Raw genomic sequence first — 21,083 nt, 5'->3', positions numbered from 1 at the left:
CCTGAACCTCCTATAGGGAATTAAAAGCAATTTGAGTATATTTTTCACTTCATTGCCACCACATTTAAAAGGATTTTGCCTGTGTTTAAAATCATCCCTGTTGATCTAAGCTTGCTAGGGGGAAACTGAATTGGGATTGTACTGTGATTGTATTCCGGAAGAACTGTGTGTGTTACTTCCACCTCCTTACATTGCATAGAGGGGGGGGGGTGAATTGCCAAAAGGGGAAAAGTGATTATATTATGTTTTGCTGAAATCATATCAAGTTTATTCCTGTGTTGCTTCTTTTCCACCTTACATTTCCGTGTACCATATAAAGCATTCTCAGCTACCTTATCCTCTATACTACTCCTAAGTAATTAAACCAGTGTGCTAGTATCACATCATCCATTGTTGATCACTCACTGTCATATGTCTAAATGGGATATCAATTATTAATTTATTATAAAAGTGCGATATATATATATTGTTTAATTCTCAAATAAACCTTTTAAATTGGCAAAACAAACTTACTTCTTGGCTCAGTGAGGTCAGGGGGATTCTAAGAGAGGGGTGTTATATAAGGGTTGTCATCCAGAGTACACAAACTGGACATGAAAATATATAAATAAGGGCTTCCCTTGAGCAATCCCAGACAAGGCACTGACTTAGTGGGACTGCTTGATTGGAGTCTTTAACAAAGTGGGGGCTCGTAGCCGGGGATTCTGGATTAGATCTATCACTTGTGCAGATTAATACAGTGTGCCAGCTGACAGGATACATATCCGGTTAGATCACCACACTGGTTTACGCTGTAAAGCACTCCTCAAAGGAATGCTCTGAGGAAACGGTCTGTTTTACAAAATAAAATACAAACTTCTGTAAGTCAGGAAGGAAATCAAGTTCCAGAATGACGACCTTGGTAGATATGAAGATAGCTAGGGAGCACCTCTTACATAAACTGTTTGTGAGAGGTGAATGGTCTGAACAGGACCAAAATGTATGGTTGCAGGCGATCACACAACAGGTCACTACAACTGGGTCAGATATGTGGAGAGATCAGGGTCCCATACATGTGTCCCTGAGTGAACTATATATGGCCCCTAAGGCCAAGGATGAGCACAACAAGATTGCCAGGGTAGCGGCATATTTATATTTACATATGGGAGCCATAACGGACAAATGTGCTGAAGGCCAAGATCTGGCAAATAGGCAACAGATGGCGTTCAAAAAGGCCCGATCTGACCTGGTCTCTTCTGAGCAGAGACTGCACAGGAGCCAGGAGTCAGAAAATGATAGTAGACAATACATCATTAAAATGAAGGAGGATATGGATATCCTGTAACAGGAAAAGGCTGACCAGGATACCAGAATCCTGGCTTTGCAGAAGGAGTACCAAGACAGTTTGGACTCCTTACTGCAGTGCCAGAAAAAGCTGGAGCAACAGATCAATTTCAACAGGGCATGCACAGAGCAGGTAGCCACCCTGCAAATCCAACTAGACAGAGAGAAAGAGGAAAGCAATAAAATGATTTTGAAAGACCTGGATACCCAGGCAGAGTTTGATGAAGAGCGCCAGAAAGCTGGTGCCCTTAAACGGCAGAGGGACTACCTGGCGGCGCAGATGCAGGCTCTTACTCAGGAAAGGGATACCTTAGGCCAGGAAGTCTGCCACTTAAAAAGGAAAATGGAAGAAAATCACCTAGCCCTCCAGGGGCTGGGTGACCTCCAAAAAGAGCATCACAACTTGCTAGAGCACACCAGGAGGGTGGAAGATGCTCTGGCAAGAAAGGAGCAGGCCAGTAGGGATGGGACTCAGGAGGTAACCCTCCTGCAGCAAACACTGGCTCAGTACTCCAGGACCAATCAGGAGGCACAGAGAGAGAATGAGGCTCTCTGTCAGCACAATGATAGGCTCCAGCAACAGGTAGCCATGCAGGAGAGACTGATAGAGTCTAGTAAGGCCTTAACTGAGGAACTGAAAGCGCAGGCTCTTGCATTGCAACAGGGAGCAGGGGCTGACAGAGATGAAGTTCGCTGGGAAAGGGAAACACCGGAGCATAACCTCAGAAGCCCTAGTACCAGAGGCCTTCATCTCTCCCAGTCCCTTGACTCTGCCACCCTGGCGCACAGGAACACAGGCCACAGGGATGGCAGATTACTATCCAGCCAAAAGGATGGGGCTCATAGGCCAGTACCACCCAGGAATGGATGGGCGGGCATCCGGTTATGGGCACCCAAGCACAGTGCAATTTATTGGGGAACCCCAGTAGAGTAGGCCCACTAAGGGCATCCTGAAAACCTCTGCCCAGTTAAGTCAGTGGGGGGTTACCCAGCAAATCCTGGTAGCAATGAGGGATCTGAAGACTCCTCTGACCATCACAGGACACAGGAGACCAGGTCCCCACATTCTGCCAGCCATTCCCAGGCTCGCAGAATCCGGGAAAACCTGGAAGATCAGACGGGCACCTCTGAGAGCAGTGCTTCTGAGTCAGAGGAAGAATGGACCAGGGTTACCCGAACCAAAAAGGCCAATAAGGCAAAAAAGGGCCTTGCTTAAGGACCCCTTGAAACAGATTAAGGCAATCAGGAGTGTCATCACGCCTTATCACAAGAACTTCAAGTATTCTGTGTGCATCCAGTACGTCAAATGGATTTTCTCCCCAGAATACTCCAGTGTCTTTGCGGGGCTGGAGGACCAAAATCATTCAAGATGGTCCACCTATAGGGCAGCCATCTTGAAACACTTTTCTGTGCATAGAAATCCCCAAGAGGCTCGCAAGGCAGCCTACAATTTGCAATGTGGGGAGGATCAGGCCCCACAAGAATTTGTGCAAGAATTGAAGCGTGCCTTTGCGCAGACCACCAGAAGGGTACGCACGGACAGCAGAGAATTCGTCAACACATTTTTCCATGCTCTCCCCAAATACATAATAACCCAGCTCGTGAGAGATTTTCACAAGAAAAGATCTTTAGACTGGGTCATTGAGCAAGCCACCCGCATCTATGAGGTACAGAAACCGGTGGACAATAAGAATCAGCCCAAAAACCCCAAAACCAACAGCACCCCTGCTGCTGCCAAGGTGGCAGAGGTAAAAGTTGCCCCCGTTTTAGGTTTGGAGATGGGGGGGCCTAAAAACCTGCCTGCACCAAATAATTCACAGCCCAGAAGGCCCTCGGGCCAGTCACAGACAGGGAGTCGAGGAGGTAGTCCCACAAATGGGGTCCCCCGCTCCCCTGACCATGTTCGTCCCCGCTACAAGGGAAACAGACCAATCCTGGGCTATGTGTGGACTCCTCCAGCCCAAGGGGGGGATCCAGCCAAGCACCTGACCCAGGGAACTTCCCTCCTAACTTCCCACAGAAGGGCAGAAATTCCCCAACCACTGGACAGAACTTTTTTCCCAGGTATCCACCCAATTTCCAACCCCAAAACCATCCATCCTTCTTTCCCCAATTCCCTGAGCCCAGACAACCTAATCCGGGAGAGGGGAGGCCAAGGGTGGAGGGGTACCCAAATCTTCCCAACCCAGGGTATTACCAGAGAAGGGATAGCTACCCTTCCCGGGATCAGCCCAGGGGAGAAAACAGAACCCAGTATCAGCCTGAGCGGGTTTCCCAACTTGAGCGCCAGGTCCAAAACATGGCACGGGATCTGGGTCACATGCTGAGGGCGCAACAGAACCCTCAGATGAGCATGCCAGCGCAGAATGCCCCAAACTCTGGGCCTGGGGCTCCAGAACAATGACGGGGGCAGCACCCCGATAACCCACTGGTTCCCAGGGAGGAGGCACAAGGGGAAGGGGGGTGTAAAGCCTTGGAGGAAGCTTCCTTCCCCACTTGTAAACAGCCCCTGGAAACCCAGGAACCGGAAACAAAATCTCCTACCCCTGGAAGTTTGCCACCCAAGGAGCAGAGAGGAGGTAGGAGAAGCAAAGGACCCAAACAGACCCATTTTGTGGAGGAGGTACAGGTCTTCCAATTTGAGGGAGAGGGATCCTCTGAGAATGCTGGGAAAAGGATCTTCTCCTTCAGAGATAGGGGAACTCCTCCCAAGGAAAAATGGGTCCCAAGAGATTCCAATCCAGACTGGGTAGATGTGGGGATTGAGCTGTCGCCGCCCATCATCCTATCTCAGAACCAACAATACCAAAATCCCATGGTTCAAACCCATCCTGATGACTGCCTCCAAAAAGGGGGGGGGGGGGGCGGCCCAGAACCGAAAACCGCATCAATATCCAGTTGCAAACTTTTTCTTTCAGATTCCCATGACTCTCCACAGAATTCTGCCCAAATCTCTTCTCTCGCCATGTCCAAAACCAGAAAGTTAGCCAACCAGTTGTCCAAAAATGTGCATTATCTGTGCCCCCTTGAGGAGAAGGAGGGAAGATACTATGCCCCAGTACAATTACAGGAGCAGGGTACAATTTTGGCACTGGTGGACACTGGATGCCAAGCTACCCTTCTGTCCAAAAGGGCCTTTGATGAACTGAATTCAGGAAGGGGGGAGAAGTACCAAATTCCCCTCACCTCTCTTCCTGGACAACTCCAGAACTTTGACGGGAAGGAAATTCCTGTCGAGGGGACTGCAGATTTGGACATCAAAATTGGGCGACACAAGGTGAAACACCTGGTCATAGTAGTGACTCCAGAGGGCACCCCTTGTTTACTAGAGAATGACCTCCTGAGAAGGTTGTCAACCCTAATATATTGCGTAAACAAGGTCCTCTGGACCCAGACTAGCCGACCAATAAAATTAAAACAGAGTGTCAACCATGTTAGTTTAAACGGCACCTGCCACATGGTTGAACAAAAATCGTACCAAGTAGAATTTCACTTCCAGAACAACCAAATTCCAGATGTGACAGTAATAGAAGTAGGACAACAGACTGGTGATGGGGGGGTCCTCTCTATTTCTGAAAATCAACCTTCCTTCCAGTTTAAGGTGGCATTCCACACTGGAGGGAAACACCCTGAAATTCTTTACTAATTCACAATCAGACATTCCCACTCCAATAGTCCAGAAAGATGTGAAATCAGCTCAGAGCCTGGCTGATGTTCAGCAAATTGGAGAGCAGTTGTTCATCCCTGTTCAGTTAAATGATGGGAAGGACTCTGTTCTCGCTCGAGTGTGTGTGAACAACGGTAAGAGCTTCATCAGCGAAGCCATGTTCCGCCAACTCCCAAAAGATCCAGCCATTCCCACATTCAAACTGATAGGCAAATGGGAAATGGATCTGGAAACACCCAATTCGAAACATCTCCTGCCAATCAGGTGTATGCTCAAAATCTCCATTGGCAACAAGAGCATAGAGCATAATTGTTGGGTCGTGCGAGACGTCACTGCCGCCTTTTACTTAGGCAGTGACATTCTCAATCGCTTTGCCATTAGTTTTGACCTAATAAACTTTAAAGCTTGGTCCCGATTAGCGGATAATCCCATGGGCTTTGATGATCCAGAAAAAGCATTTAGGTCAGCTCAATTGCTACCTTATGCAGTTGAAATTCAGATTAAAGAGGAAGTCACCATCCCAGAAAGGACCCGACAATTCTCCCTGGAAGTGAAAGTTGAAAGAGGACAAAAATTGAAAAACCCTGATGCTTATATTCATCTAAATGCTTCTCTTCAACAGCAAGGGTTAGGGGTAAACCCAACACCATTAGTCAACATAGAACATGACACCATTCCAATAGAGGTGGATAACAGCGACTCAAAGAGTATTACTCTAGCCGCAGGCACCATTATTGGACTGGCGGTTGATGACCGACATTTCTCCATTGATTTAGGAAATGAACTGTTAGGACCAATCCCCAAGGACTGTTTTGACAGTGACAGTGATGACAATACAACACCAGACAGGATCTTTACCCGGCATGGGGGGAACTTCCTGGTGTACACTTCTTGCCCTTATGGTAAGGAAGACGTGACTTGTGACTTTAGAAGGGATGAGTTGATTTTCCAGGTCCATGAGGGCTGCCTTTCCCACCTGAAGCCTCCAGTCCAAATCAGCACTCTGACCAGGGACTTCTCCACCCAGCTGGAGGAGGCCGCTGAGATAGCAAAACCAGAAGTCTTTCCAGGCTTCAGGCAGATGGTGGAAGAGAGAGTCAACCTAGCTGATGCTTGTGTGACTCTGGAACAGAAGAAAAAGTTGAAACAAGTTTTCTTGGATTTCCAAGATCTCTTTGCGGTAGACTCATATGACTGTGGTCGCGCCGACATCCACACAACAACAATTCCCACGGACCCTGGCATGACTCCAGTGTTTGTGAAGCAATATCGCTAGCCTTTCGCATCCATGGAGTCCCTTACTGAAATAATTAAGAACCTTGAGTCCCGGGGAATAATCCGTCCAGTACACAGCACCTTCAATAATCCGGTGCTGGGAATATTGAAGCCAAACGGCCAGTGGAGACTCTGTGCCGACCTTAGGGAGCTCAACAAACGGGTCCATACTTCACAATGGCCTCTGCCCTACATTGACCAAGGGCTGGCCCAGATTCAGGGGTCACAGGTATTCACTGCAATAGACCTGACCAATGGATACTGGACCGTGCCCGTCAGAAGGGAGGACCAATACAAACTGGCTTTCACCTTTGGGGGCCAGCAGTACACATGGACCCGAACTCCCTTCGGATACCTCAACTCCGGCAATTAATTCAACATTTTCCTACACAAGGCCATGCCCGACCTGGGTGCGAGGGGTAACCTGGCTTATGTAGATGATGTCCTCATCAAAAGTTCATCTGTGGAAGAACACATAGCGGAGATCCGTTATGTTCTGACACAGTTGAGGGCCGCCGGAGCTAAAATTTCCTTTCAGAAAGCACAGTGGTGTAGAACACGTGTTAATTTCTTGGGGCATGAGATTACTCCTCAGGGTCTCGGTCCCCAGGAAAAGAAAGTGGAAGCACTTCAGAAACTGAAAGACCCCACAACTCTGCGGGAACTAAGGAGCCTCCTTGGACTGACTAATTACAGCAGAAAGTTCATTGAGGGCTACGCAGAGATCAGCAGACCCCTGATTCATATTTTGAAGGGGGGGGCCAAGTGGGAATGGGGTCCAGAAAAATCCGAGGCAGTAAGACAACTCAAAAGAAGCCTCTCACAAGCGCCTTGCCTAGCTTACCCTGTCAGAAACAAGGAGTTCTTCCTGGAGACAGGGTTCTCAAATACGTGCTTGATGGCAGTATTATACCAAAAGCATGACAAGGTCAATAAAGTAATCTCCTATGCGAGCAAAACTTTATCCTCTGTGGAGGAAAAATTCAACGATTGTGAGAAGGCACTCCTGGCAACGGTGTGGGCATTGAAAAATTACCGCCCGTTCATCCAGGGGGAACACATCATAGTGGAGACTCCACACCAGCCTCTGCAATACCTCCAAAGTGACAGAATCCGGGCCGGAAATGTGAGTAATTCCCGAATTACTTCCTGGAGTCTGTCAATGCAAGGCTTTCCTGTGGAGGTCAGATATGGCCAAAACAAGAAGAGTCCCCTCGTGCAACGTCTGGCTGACTTGCATGATTGTGCCAGAGAAAACTGTCTTGAGGACGAAAGTCTAAAAATCAAGGACAACATGGAGGCATACCTTAATTCCCCCCACAAAGTCTTTGAAGAAGACAAGTGTGAGGGAATGCCCACTGTCTATGTGGATGGATGCTCTTACCATGTTGATAACAACAGGGAAAAAGAACTGGTGGCTGGCGTAGGGAATGCATGGGTGAGTGAGTCCCCAGAACCCTCCGCTGGGTACAAAATTGGTCCCCGAAGTAGTCAGGTAGCAGAGTTGATGGCTGTGCATCAAGCCATCGTCACTGCTGTCCAACATCAACTCCACAAACTGGTCATAATCACAGATTCGGATTATGTACTGAACGGGTTCGTGGAGCACCTGGTTAATTGGAAAACCAGAGGCATGTTATGTTCTAATAACAAACCCCTGAAACATGGGAAGTTAATCCAAAATATTGATGATTTGGTCACATCGAATGGGATGACCATCTACTGGAAAAAGATCAAGGGTCATTCCAAAGTAGAGGGACCGGACAAAACTGGAAATGATTTAGCTGATCAGCTGGCCAAAACCGGGGCCATCCAAGGGGATCTAATAGAAATAGAGTCCCTGTTGGGGGAAATCCAGGTCACTGCTATCACTAGATCCCAGACAAATGCTCACAATGATCTTTCAACTGCACAATGGAGTAAGGAGACCCCTGATGCTGATTTAATTACGGCTCAAAAGGGGGATCCAATAATTGGTAAGTTTTACCAACACATTGAGGACCCTGAGAACTTTCCCCTGATGGATACCCATTACATTGGGAAAGAGGACCTTAGAGTGTTGATGAAATGTCCAAAGATTTTCCGAATCCAAGACGGTTTGTTGGTAAGGAAATACCAAGCTGGCCATGATCAGTGGGTGGTCCCTACTTCATTCCGAAGCCAGATGTTAAGTCACGCCCATGATGCAGCCACCGCCAGTCATAGGGGGTTTCACACAACACTGGAAATCTTAAGAGAGGTTGCATACTGGCCACACATGGGGCAGGATCTCAACCAATACTTGAAGTGGTGTCTTGTGTGTGCACAATTTCAGCCGTCATCCCTCACACACCGTGCGCCTCTCCAAAAGAGGGGGATGACACTGCCATGGTCAGATTTGCAAATCGACTTTGTAGGCCCTATGATTCGCTCGTCTAGAGGAAACAAGTACATGTTGACGGTACCATGCTTGTTTCCCAAGTGGGTGGAATGTCTCCCGGCCCCAAACTGCAAGGCAGAAACAGAAGCTGCCCTGATGATTAACCACATCTTTTCCCGTTTTGGTCTACCTCAAAGGATTGAGTCAGACAGAGGTAGCCATTTCACCAGCGAGGTAATGATAAAGATGTGGGAGATACTGGGGGTGAAAAGGAAGCTACATATTGCTTACCGGCCAGCTTCTTCTGGGGCAGTAGAATGCAACAATCGGACCATTGTGAGCATATTAAAAAAGTTTGTGGCAGATTCTGGGCCAAGTTGGGATATCCAATTATCTATGGTCTTAGTGGCCATCAGATCTACCCCTTCATCTGCAACTAAAATGTCACCGTTAGAGCTGATGACTGGACGTAAAATGGTGCTTCCCCAGCATTTGCTCTACAGGACCCAAGAGCAGACATTGATAAATGTCTCCACAACTCATGAGTATGTGGAGAATTTAATGAAACACCTCCAACATGCTTTTGCCTTTGCTCAGCGGAATCTAGAAAGATCAGATGATAGCATGAAGACCCACTACGACCTGAAGACCACCAGGAAGGAATATAATATGGGAGACTGGGTTTATCTATACAATTTCCAAAGAAACCAGGCCAAACAGGGAACGTTTTTGCCTACATGGAAGGGACCGTTTGAAATTATAGACAAGGTCTCCCCAGTAGCGTATAAGATCCGCATTCCCAAAGGTAGTCTGGCGGAAGGGGAAGACAAGTGGGTCCATATTAATCAGCTAAAGTGTTGCCATCCCAGGCACACTCTGCAACAACTGGAGGAATCCTGTGGAATACCAGAGGGGGCCGCTCCAGAGTAATTCAGTTCGAACCCTAAAATATCCCACATATAGTCTCTAAAATATTATGATTCTTGTATGCAACTGTCTTTGAATTATATCTTGTTTTTCAAAATAAGAATGCTATGTCTCTTGATTTATAAAATGTACATGCCGCCCCACTATATCAATAGTGGGGGAGAAATGTCTACGAATAGGTATTGCTGCTTTTGCTTTATCATCCTAGGAGAGATGAAACCATGGAGACTGACCAAGGAGAACGATCCGGGGACCGGGAGCAGAGATCCGAGGGGCCCGGGGTACCGCCCAATATTCCCAACAGGACCAGCGAGGAGAACCGATCGATCCACCTGATGGAGGAAAAGATACAGAACTGTGCCATTTACCGGAAGAAGATGAGGCGAACATACCAGATCTTGTGAGTTCCATCAGTGAAAGATCAGAATGGCCATCGCAAGAGGGGGGGCTTGTGGGATGTTTTACCCATGCAACCGAGCCCTACCACAAAAACTGTGCATTACTGGCATTGAAAACATCATGATGGCCGGAACTCCCCAGAAAATGCACAGGGAAAACATGAAGATTAGGCTGCCACCCATTTTTGCCTATGTTGTGAGCACAGGAGGGCACTGCCTAAAACCACCATTGGGCTACACACACAGTAGCCTGAAACCATTGGGAATGGCAAGGCTGATTGCCAAAAGCAACCCAGAGCTGTTGGGAATTCATTTTCTTGATGTCAAAAAGTTGCTAAAATCATGGGCACAAGACCACTCTAAAGATTCAACCTTCCTGTGGGGGGTTCCACATCACCACTCTACTGTAAGGACTCCCATCAAAATAATATTAAGCAAGGATTATATACTATCAAGTAAAATCCCCTTTTTGGAATGCATTAATTCAAGACAGATCCCAAAAATGGGTGCAGTACCAGGTTTGTCCACAAACCGGTGCTAGCGGTCTAAACTTGGACAGGAGAGCTGTCTTGCAGAACTGTGCATTGATCAGAAGGAGTCTTAGTTAATAAAAGGTTCAAAGAGTCTTTGTTCATGGGAAGCATTCACACCAGCCCTGAGCAGCAACAGCCCAGGAAATCACAGGTCTCTGTTAATCAAATGCAGAGTGGCCCCCTGGTCTGTTGACCTCAGCCTGCTGGACCCAACACAATAGACCCTGGCAATTGAATGGGGTATGTTGATTTTCAGTGTGGACTGTAAACAGAGCCCTGCCTGGAAGGAGAGACATGTGTTTCCTGACTTACCCAGTTTCTGGGGGTGGGCTCAGACACTTTTGTGGAATCATATTGCAGCAAATATATGTTTAAGTTAAATGCTTCTAAAATATTGTATTATGCTTACAAAAATGTGCAATTTGGAGATCCTTAATCTAAGAAATGTACCCACAATTCAAGACTTGATTCAACTTTGTACCATGTTCTGAGGCAAAACCCGCTATTTATTGATATTACAGACACTGTGTTTATGCTAGAGACCTAGTAAATTAATAGAATATGGGTAGAAAGGCGGTTTACATGTGTGCCATTTTTGGTAATCGTCCGATATTGGTAAATCAACTAAAAACGAAAATAAATTGTCATTTTTTAATGCAAGCCCCCAGGAAGATCAGAGTTGGGCCAGAATGTACCTTAAGTAATCTGTAATATGTACATGTAATGTCAAACAACTGTGTATCTGGGAAATATGTGTAGTTATGAAAAAAGAATTCTAAGGTAAAAGCAAAGGGGCGTTTCTTCAATAGATCGTAAAAATGGCTGACATCACTCTGACACACTATCCTTTCTCAAATCAGGGAGCAAAGAATCCTTTGGCCTATCAAATCTTGAGAGGGTTGGGCATGCAGAATTAACCAACCCACCCACTTTCTAAACACATAAAAAGAGCCACTGGAAGCCAGATAGGACTTTTTTTTTTCACTTTCTGCGGAGCATTTTGACAGACAACTCCACATCCAGACTTCAGACTTCACATCCGGAGACTCCTGACTCCAGAACAAAACTCCAAGAACTCTAGAACCCAACAGCTGAACTCCTATCAGTAGGCCTTCAAAACCTAGCAACCAAACCAAACTATTCAGACAGCCCGGCTGAGCTGTCTGATTCTGGCTAGTACCCTGTGCCAGTACCCAGAAAGCAGTGCTGAATCCAGAACCACAGACTAGACCAGAAAGCAGAGCTGTACCCAGACCAGACCGCTGTGAACAGAACCGGTGCCAGACAGACCCAGAAGGCAGAATTATCCAGTGAGCAGAACCAGGCAGAGACCGTCCGTGGTGAGGGAACCGCAGTCCAATCCTGACCCGATCCGTGGCGAAGTCGCATTCCTGTCCAAAAAATAGTGTGAGTACCGCCAGAACTGTGCAAAACCCAATCTCTTAGTTTAAAATAATCTAATTCAAACTATTTTAACCTATTGAAAACTGCAGCCTAGAAATCTTGTGTTCCTTCTGTGATCTCAAACCTGAAAACTGTCATCTGTCATTCTGAGCTTGACTTTTCTTTTGAGAATCTACCTTCACGAAATCGTCCGTATCCCCGGAACTGTTGGTGCTAGGAGCGAGTTTTAACTGTCATTTTAAAGCTAATATTCTAAACTTTCCAACAAACCTAAAATTAAGACTTGTTATAGTGCCTCTGTAATTGCGCTCGACGCACGCGACTAAATTGCAGCGATTTGACATTTTGCTTCATTTCAGCCACGTGTAAAAATATTTGTCCTTGCTTTCCTTTGCTGAAATTCGTTTGCAACCTGCCAATCATTCATAGAGCTTTGCTAAAGTGATCCTGAACTTATTAAAGTATCTCTCACTCACCCTGAACATCATATAGGGAATTAAAAGCAATTTTAGTATATTTTTCACTTCATTGCCACCACATTTAAAAGGTTTTTGCCTGTGTATAAAATCATCCCTGTTGATCTATACTTGCTAGGGGGAAACTGAATTGGGATTGTACTGTGATGGTATTCCTGAAGAACTGTGTGTGTTACAATCCACCTCCTTACATTGCATAGAGGGGGTGAATTGCCAAAAGGGAAAAAGTGATTATATTATGTTTTGCTGAAATCATATCAAGTTTATTCCTGTGTTGCTTCTTTTCCACCTTGCATTTCCGTGTACCATATAAAGCATTCTCAGCTACCTTATCCTCTATACTACTCCTAAGAAATTAAACAAGTGCGCTAGTATCACATCATCCATTGTTGATCACTCACTGTCATATGTCTAAGTGTGATATCAATTATTAATTTATTATAAAAGTGCGATATATATATATATATTGTTTATTTCTCAAATAAACCTTTTAAATTTGCAAAACAAACTTACTTCTTGGCTCAGTGGGGTCAGGGGGATTCTAAGAGAGGGGTGTTATATAAGGGTTGTCATCCAGAGTACACGAACTGGACATGAAAATATATAAATAAGGGCTTCCCTTGAGCAATCCCAGACAAGGCACTGACTTAGTGGGACTGCTTGATTGGAGTCTTTAACACACCTCTACTGAAAAAGACTTCATTAGATGCTGAGGAGTTGCAAAATTATCGTCCTATTGCAGGCTTACCATGGCCTGCTAAGGTCCTCGAAAAGGTTGTTACCAACCAGCTCCAGAAATTTGTTGAGCATTAACTACTGTTGGACAAATTTCAGTCCGGTTTTCGTCCAAAATATGGAACCGAGACTGTCCAGCTAGTAGTACAGGATGAATTGCTAAAGGCTGCGGACCAAGGGGAGCTTACCCTCCTGGTCATGTTAGACTTGTCCGTAGCCTTTGATACAGTAAATCATCAAATTCTTCTGGACCGACTACAGGAGGTTGGAAGAGTATCTGATTCAGCATTGAAATGGTGTAGGTCTTTTCTGACCAACCGTCAACAGCAGGTGAGATTGGGGGAGTTCCTGTCGGACCTTATTTGCTTGAACTGTGGATTTCCACAGGGATCCTCCCTGTCCCCACTGTTGTTTAATCTGTATATTCGGCCATTATTTGAAATTCTGAGACGCTATGGGCTGAATTTTCACTCATATGCCGATGACACTCATATCTTCATACCAATTAGCAAATTTCAGGAGGCCTTTAGCAAACTGGGGCTTTGCCTGGAAGAAATAGGCAACTGGATGTCCAAGAATTATTTGCAACTCAATGCTGCTAAACTAAATAAATTCTATTTGGATCTAAAAACCGGTTGTTAGCAGCCAAGAAGCTGCCTATTCCAACACTTTTAGGCAAGAGTCTTAAATTTGTATCTAAGGTAAAAAATCTGGGTTGTATGTGGCAAGAAGACATGGGCTGTGAAGCTCAGGTGGGAGCCAAGACTAAAGCAGTACATTTTGTCCTACGAATGCTACGTCAAGCACTCCCCTATATACCAGCCAAAGATCATGCATCTGTGCTAGGAGCTTTAACCAGTGCCCACATAGACTACTGCAATAGTCAATTGTTGGGTATTCCTACCAAACAGCTCCAGCGGCTTCAGAGGGCACAAAATGCGGCCATCAGACTAATATTTAGGCTGAGGAAAACTGATCATGTTTCACCTTTTAGCCGGAAGCTGCATTGGCTATCAGTCAATGATCGCATCAAATTCAAGACAGCTTGTATTGTCTATAAATGTGTTAATGGCATTGCTCTCCTGTATTTACAAGAGCTAATACAGCCATATCAACCCATGAGACAACTGCGATCTTGCGATGGACATCTCCTAACTCTCCCTCACTCGGTTTTTATAACTAGAGGTGACAGAAAATTCTCAGTCTTTGGTCCCAGGTTGGGGAACTCTCTGCCGCTATCATTAAGAACTATGAGCTCACTTCTTCAATTTCACCAGGCACTGAAGACTTTCCTTTTTAGGTTGATGGTCCTATTTCATCTGGGATCCTTATTTATTTTCATCATCTACATTTAGTTGTGTCATCTGCGCCAATATACGGTTCATTTCGTTTGGTGCATGTTATAAATGTAAAAAATCAAAAATCAAATCAATCAAATGCATTGCCTCAACACTGACCAATGCATGAGCTCATTGGATCGTATGGTATGATGCATTTTTTTTAAACCTCAGGTACCACAGTTGTTCAGTGCTCTCTCCCCCTTTGCATTCATTGGTCATTGTACATCTGATGCTTCAATGGGTTATTACTCCCTTCCCCCAATGTTTCATAGTTACTATACATCTCATTGTAGTGTTTGGGCTTGAGTGATAAGGAAATGTACACATGGTCTCCAAATATCTCTGGGTTTCGCTATGGAGTATGTCAATCTACCGTATTCTGTCTCCATTTCATTGCAATATAGGATATCTTCCTGCCACATTTCCATACTAGGGGACCGGGTACCTCCCCACATCCTCGCCACCCAGCTCCTGGCCAGAAGCAGGAGTAAACTGCCCAACTTCCTCACTCTACCCAGCATTTGCCTAGTGTGGCCCAGTAATACGGTAATCGGGTCAGGGTCTATTCTCTCACGCACAATTTCACTCAATGTTTCAAAGACCTCCTCCCAGAAGAGTAGAATCAAGGGGCATCCCCAGGCCAAGTGTAGAAAGTCTGCCGGTGCAGCACCACATCTTGTACAACTCTCTGAGGTGTCTGGGAAGCATTTGTGTAACAAGGCCGGTGTGTAGTAGACCTGATACAGGTATTTGAAGTGGATTAACTTATATTTGGTGTTGAGAGCTACTCTCCTCGTTTCCTTACAACAATAGTTCCATGCTTCATCTGACACTGCACACCCCAATGACCTTTGCCACTTCATCTGAGAGGAGGCACCCCCTTTCTTGCTAGAATTCAAGCTCATACTATATAAGGTAGACCCCACCTTACCATTATGAGCTCCCCATAGCATTTTGCCTAGGGTTGGGAGCCGCTTCCGGTTCCTTGGGGACGGTTGGAATAATCTGTTTTAAAGATTCTCTCAGCCTAAAATATAAAAATATATCTAGGGGTGTAAGTTCCCCTTTATTTTTCATCACATCTAGCGTTAGGAACTGACCATCTTGGAAGAGGTCTCAAAAGCATGTTATGTTCACGCGCTTCATGCAGCTCACATATCTGGTATGTAGATAACTGGTAATTCAGGTGAGTACATTGTTTCCCCTTTGGTTTTCTGTTCTATGCGATTCCACGCTCTGCAGGTAAACTCCACCATGTTTGTTATCCTAGAGGCTCTGCCGGGTGCTGTCAGTATAACTGACCTCAAAAGAAGCTCTTTCTACTTCTACATGTTTTTTGTTTATCCTGTCCCTGAACCAGTAAAGGAGGAACCCTGCCTGGGTCACCTCGTAATATATTTTGAGGTCTGGGAGTGGCAGCCCTCCCTCATTTGGGGTGCCACTAATTTCTCCCATGATACCCTGGCCTGTTTGCCTGCCCAGATAAACCACAATATCACTGGTTTTAGATCCCAAAGGTACTCCTTGGGTGGCTCCAGGAAGACATTCAGAAACACATATAGGAAGCACATTAGTAGCACCATTTTGACCAAGGATATTCTCCCGTAGAGGTTAAGCAGGAGGTTCATCCACCTGTCCACCGCTGCCTTGGCCTACTCTAACATGCGCTGATAGTTATGGGTATATAAATCCCTGGAGTCTGTGCAATGTTTATGCCCAGGTACCGTCTATGTGCCCCATGCCCGTGGAAGCCCCATCTGTCGACGAAACGCTTGGTTCTATCTGTTAGTGGGAAGATAACTGATTTCGTAGCACTAACTCTTAACCCAGAGAAATCCCCAAATAACATTACATCCATCCACTTTATCAGATCCAGGTTGTGTTGTGGATCTCTAATGTAGAGCACCATGTCATCCGTCTAGAGGGAGACAATCACCTGTGTCAACATAGGTGCACTCCCCTATTGAGATGACGTTCTCTTACTATCTCGGCCAGGAGTTCAATTGCTAGTGCAAATAGTAACAGCAAGAGGGAAAACACTAGTCTTGTGCCCCTCCCTAATGGTATAACTTTACTGAGTTGGCCATTCACTCTAACCCTGCCATTAGATGATGTGTATAATAGTGACACCAGGGAAAGAAAGTGCTCACCCACTCCCATCCTACATAAAATAGCAAACATAAAGGGCCACTCTACTGAGTCAAATGCTTTTGTGGTGTCTAACAGTGCCGCCACTATGAAATCATTTTGCTGCACCGCGGACATTAGCCCAAATATCCTGCGCAGCCCATAGGAGGTGAATGGTCCTGATATAAATCCCGACTGTTCTGTCTTCACTGACCTGAGCATCAGCCGCACCAGCCTAGAAGCCAGTATTTTGGACAGAATGTTATTATCCAGGTTGAAAAGGGATATGGGGTGGTACTAGGAGCAATCATTCGCTTCCTTATCTGGCTTCAACAGCACCACCACCACTGCCTCCCTTAGGCAGTTGACCGTCTCTCAAACTTTGATGGTATACTTCCAGTAAATGGGGAGCCAGCCTCTTAGCAAAGTATTTGTAAAATTCAGCTGTGTACCCGTCCGGGCCGTGGGCTTTGCCTGATGATAGGCATTTAATTGGTGATATGATCTCCACCAATGTTATGGGACATCCTAGCCATTCCCTTTCCTCTTCCGAGCACAACTACAGTTCAACTTGATCCAGATACTGATCTATCTCCTGTTGTGAGACATGTATCTGAGAGGAATACAATTGACTATAAAACACGCAAAATTCATGAGCTATCTCAGGGTCCTCAAATGTGTCTTCCCCCAGCCCATTTTTAAGTGATATAACCCGACCCTTATTTGTGTCCATCCTTGCGGCTTTCACCAGTAGCTTACCAGGGCATTGCTCCTTCACATTCTGCCTCACTGCATTTTTCCCCAGAAGGAATTCCACTTCCCTTTGTGCTAGCTTTCTTAATGCATGTAGTTGTACCTTGATCTCGGCCTGCTCTGCTGTTGTTGGCATAGATGCTGCCCTTTCTAATTGCTGTAAACAAGCCTCGGTTTCAGCTATTTGTCTACAGATCTGCTTCAATATCCCTGCTTCCTTCAATATACACTCCACTGTAATCACGCATTTAAAGCTCTCCCACAATGTTGCATATGACTTCACTGATCCAACATTTATCTCAAAAAAGGTATGGATGGCCTTAGAGAGACCTCCGTAAAAGACTCCATCTGTTGGACCTTCCTTCTTAAACACCCAAGGCTGTCTCCCATCCCTGCGACCAGGTATCTCCATAACTAGTAGCACCGGCGCAAAGTCTGACAATGCGTGCGCCAATATAGACACCTCAGAGATCCCACCAATAAGTGTATCAGATATCAAACAATAATCTAATCGGGAAGCAGAATTGTGAACTGAGGAAGGAAACATATATTCTTCCCTCTCTGGATGCCTGGTCCTCCAGATATCGTGCACCTCCCATGTCCAAGGTAGTTTGAAAGTGACCTTCAGTGTTTGTTGATGGGTCGCCCCATTCTGTCTTGATCTTGCTCCATGACTGCATTAAAATCCCCAGCCCACAAGATTTCTCCAGCTGTCATCTCCTCCAGTTGATGGTTGATCCACCCCATGGTCTCTGCTGAGTCTTGATTAGGGCCATAATAATGAACCAAAGTACCTTTCTGACCTTGAATAGATCTATGCACCTAGAGACCTCTCCCTTCATGGTCTTTAGCCTGGGAGGTTAAGCAGAAGCCAACAGTGTTTTGCAGCAGGATACATCCCCCCTGCAGTCTGAAGAGTAGGATGAGAAATAAGGGTGGCATCCCCAGCTTTGTCCAAATTTTGATTCTCCCCCGGGATCAAATGCATCTCCTGGAGGAACGCTACATCCCCCTGACGACGCTGGCGTTTTATGTCATGCATCTAAGGGACTTGGCCATAGCATCTTCTTAGCATCCATATGACCTCAGTGTTCTCCCAGTAAATAGTTTGTACTGTAACTATATACCATAGTCCTTTAAGGAAGAGCTCCCCATGAATCCACTGTGCACCTTGAACTTCAAACCCCACAACAACCCCCCTTGACCTCCACTAGCAACCCCAAACTGCTGGTTACCCCCCCCCACCCCTCCTCTCAATAACTATCATGTGCACGTGCTCGGGACCCTACCGGCACCGGGTTATCCAAGCAGCCCTCATCGATAGGCATCATCTCGACTGCTAATTTGTAGTAAACAGATCCATCCGCAAGTGATGATGCCACATGGTGCCACTCCACATGAGGTCACTCTCTAATTTGTTATTCACATTAGTGGTGTGGCAGTCTGGAGAGGGCCTCAAGGAATGAATTTGCCTCATCTGGAGTTTGGAAAAAGATCACCAGGCCATCATGTTCCACTCTCAGTTTGGCAGGGAAGAGCATAGCGTATTTCATGTCCCTTTCTCTATTTCTTCTCTTAACATCGATAAATGTTTTCCAAGATGTTTGTACTTTGAACGAGAACAACCAGAATGATGTGCCGTGGTATACCAGGGGACCCTTTTGTCTGGATTTCCGTAGGGCTAGGTCCCTATCTCGATAGTTCAGCAGCTGAGCAAAAAGTGGCTGGGCAGGCGCTCCTGGTATTGGATTCCTCACAGGGAGTGTGCCACAATGAACACTGCTGAACATTCCCTGTCACCCAGAACCTCCTTCATTAGATTCTCTATGAGTAACCCCATATTGCGTTGATCCGTTGCCTCGGGCACCCCAACAATCCTCAGATTATTCCTCCGAGATCTGGACTCAAGACAATCCTGTTTGTCGGTCAGCTCTTTGATCGCTCTCTTGATTGTAGCCAGTTCCCTCCCTGGTCCTCGATCATGGACACTGGACCTTCAACTTCGTCTAAATGACCTCCATGTTTATCCACGCAGACCTGCATGTGATCCACCTTGCAGGTCAGGGTATCCATCTTGCCATTCAGTGATTGTATGTTTGCCTGTACCTGCCCCAACACATTTGTGATGTCACAGAGCGCCCCACCAGGGTCTATCAAGGCAGGCTGTAGAACACTGGTCATGGAACACTTCTCCGGCATTGATGGTCTGGCCGGGGTCGGGCATTGAAGTGTAGTTTTCGACTGTTGCTTCCCTTACTTTAGTGATTTTGCCATAACAGATTTCGCTGGTTCAGATCAGTTTGACAATGCGGCCGCAGGGCTCTCCAGAGATCACCCCCCAACCCAGAGTAACACTCCAGTGCTCCACTTAGCTGTCTCCCAGAAGCACTGAACTCTTCACTGTATTGCTCGCTAGTGCCTTAGAGCTATCTTGTATGTGTGCCTTGCTAGCTCCAATCAGATATTGCCGGAGGGACTGCTCCCTACTCTTTGTTGTGCTGTGAGGGACTGAGCTGGGGTATCACAAGGTGCCAAACCTCTTGTTAGTTCACACCTTCAGGGGTCCCCTAGGTTAGCTCGCACCATGCTTAACTCAGATAATGGGCCTCATTACAAGTCTGCCGGTCCGGATTTATCGTTGCTGTTAAAACCGCACCGGCATTGTTTGCTGGACCGGCTCATTCTGACCTGCGATTCCGGAAACACCATCACCCCAAATCCACCCCTGCGCAGACTACAAAGGCACCCGGAAAAAGCGTCGGCGGATACAGTGCGTCGACACCCCCGTTAGCGGCGACACAAAACACTGTGCGCATTACGAGTATCACGGACATGGAACACTGCCACCGAAGTTGGAGAATCACTGTGAACACTGTGGTGGTACCGCCGCCACTGCGGACATGGCGGTAAACAGTGGCAGGTGAGCTGAATCAGGCCACAGGTGCACCAAATGAACCCACCTGAACCCAGCAGGCCACTGGGAGCCTACAAAAGGGCCACACCCAGGCCAACTCCAGACACAACCATGCAGGCAGCTGCTGTCGCAGCATTGGGCCTGGGGCTATTGAACCTACAGGCTGCAGCGCACATAGTGGCAGTAATGCAGCAGAGGAGGAGGAGACAGAGGCGGAGGAGGCGCAGGCAGCAGATTGCAAACCCGGCACCCATACCAAATCCAAATGTGCAGACGGCACGACCCCGCAGGCAGTCTGCAATATCCCGCATCAGGGCCTCACCCTGGAAACTGGCCCCAGGGCAGATCCACACATTATATCGGCTTGACCGTCCAACAATCATGTCCACATCGTCGTCATGATTGAGGACGACATCAGCAGCCACATTGAAATTCGGACGGCAATCCCGCCCTTGCTGAAGGTGGTTTCGATGCTGCATTTCCTAGGGACTGGAACGTATCAGCACACTGTTGGTGAGCTGCAGGGGGCTGTCACAACCCTGTTTTTGAAGGATACTCGACCAGGTACTGGATGCCCTGCTGCGCCATGCGTCTGAACACATTGCCCTCCCCGTACCACTGCCCAGGTTTATGCCACCAAGATGGCCTTCCATGCCATTGCTGGCATGCCAAATTGCATTGGCGCATTAGACTGCACCAACATAGAGTTCACAGTACCACATGCAATGGAGTTGGTGTACCGCAATAGGAAACAATACCACTCACTAAATGTACAGAAGGTATGTGACGCTGGACAAGTTATAAAACATTGCTGCGTACGTTTCCCGGGTTCGACACATAACTCAATGGTCC

The sequence above is a fragment of the Ambystoma mexicanum genome, chromosome 6q (assembly GCF_040938575.1).
Source record: "Ambystoma mexicanum isolate Mex_15411 chromosome 6q, UKY_AmexF1_1, whole genome shotgun sequence".
Lineage (NCBI taxonomy): Eukaryota > Metazoa > Chordata > Amphibia > Caudata > Ambystomatidae > Ambystoma > Ambystoma mexicanum.
This window is presented reverse-complemented; position numbering follows the sequence as displayed.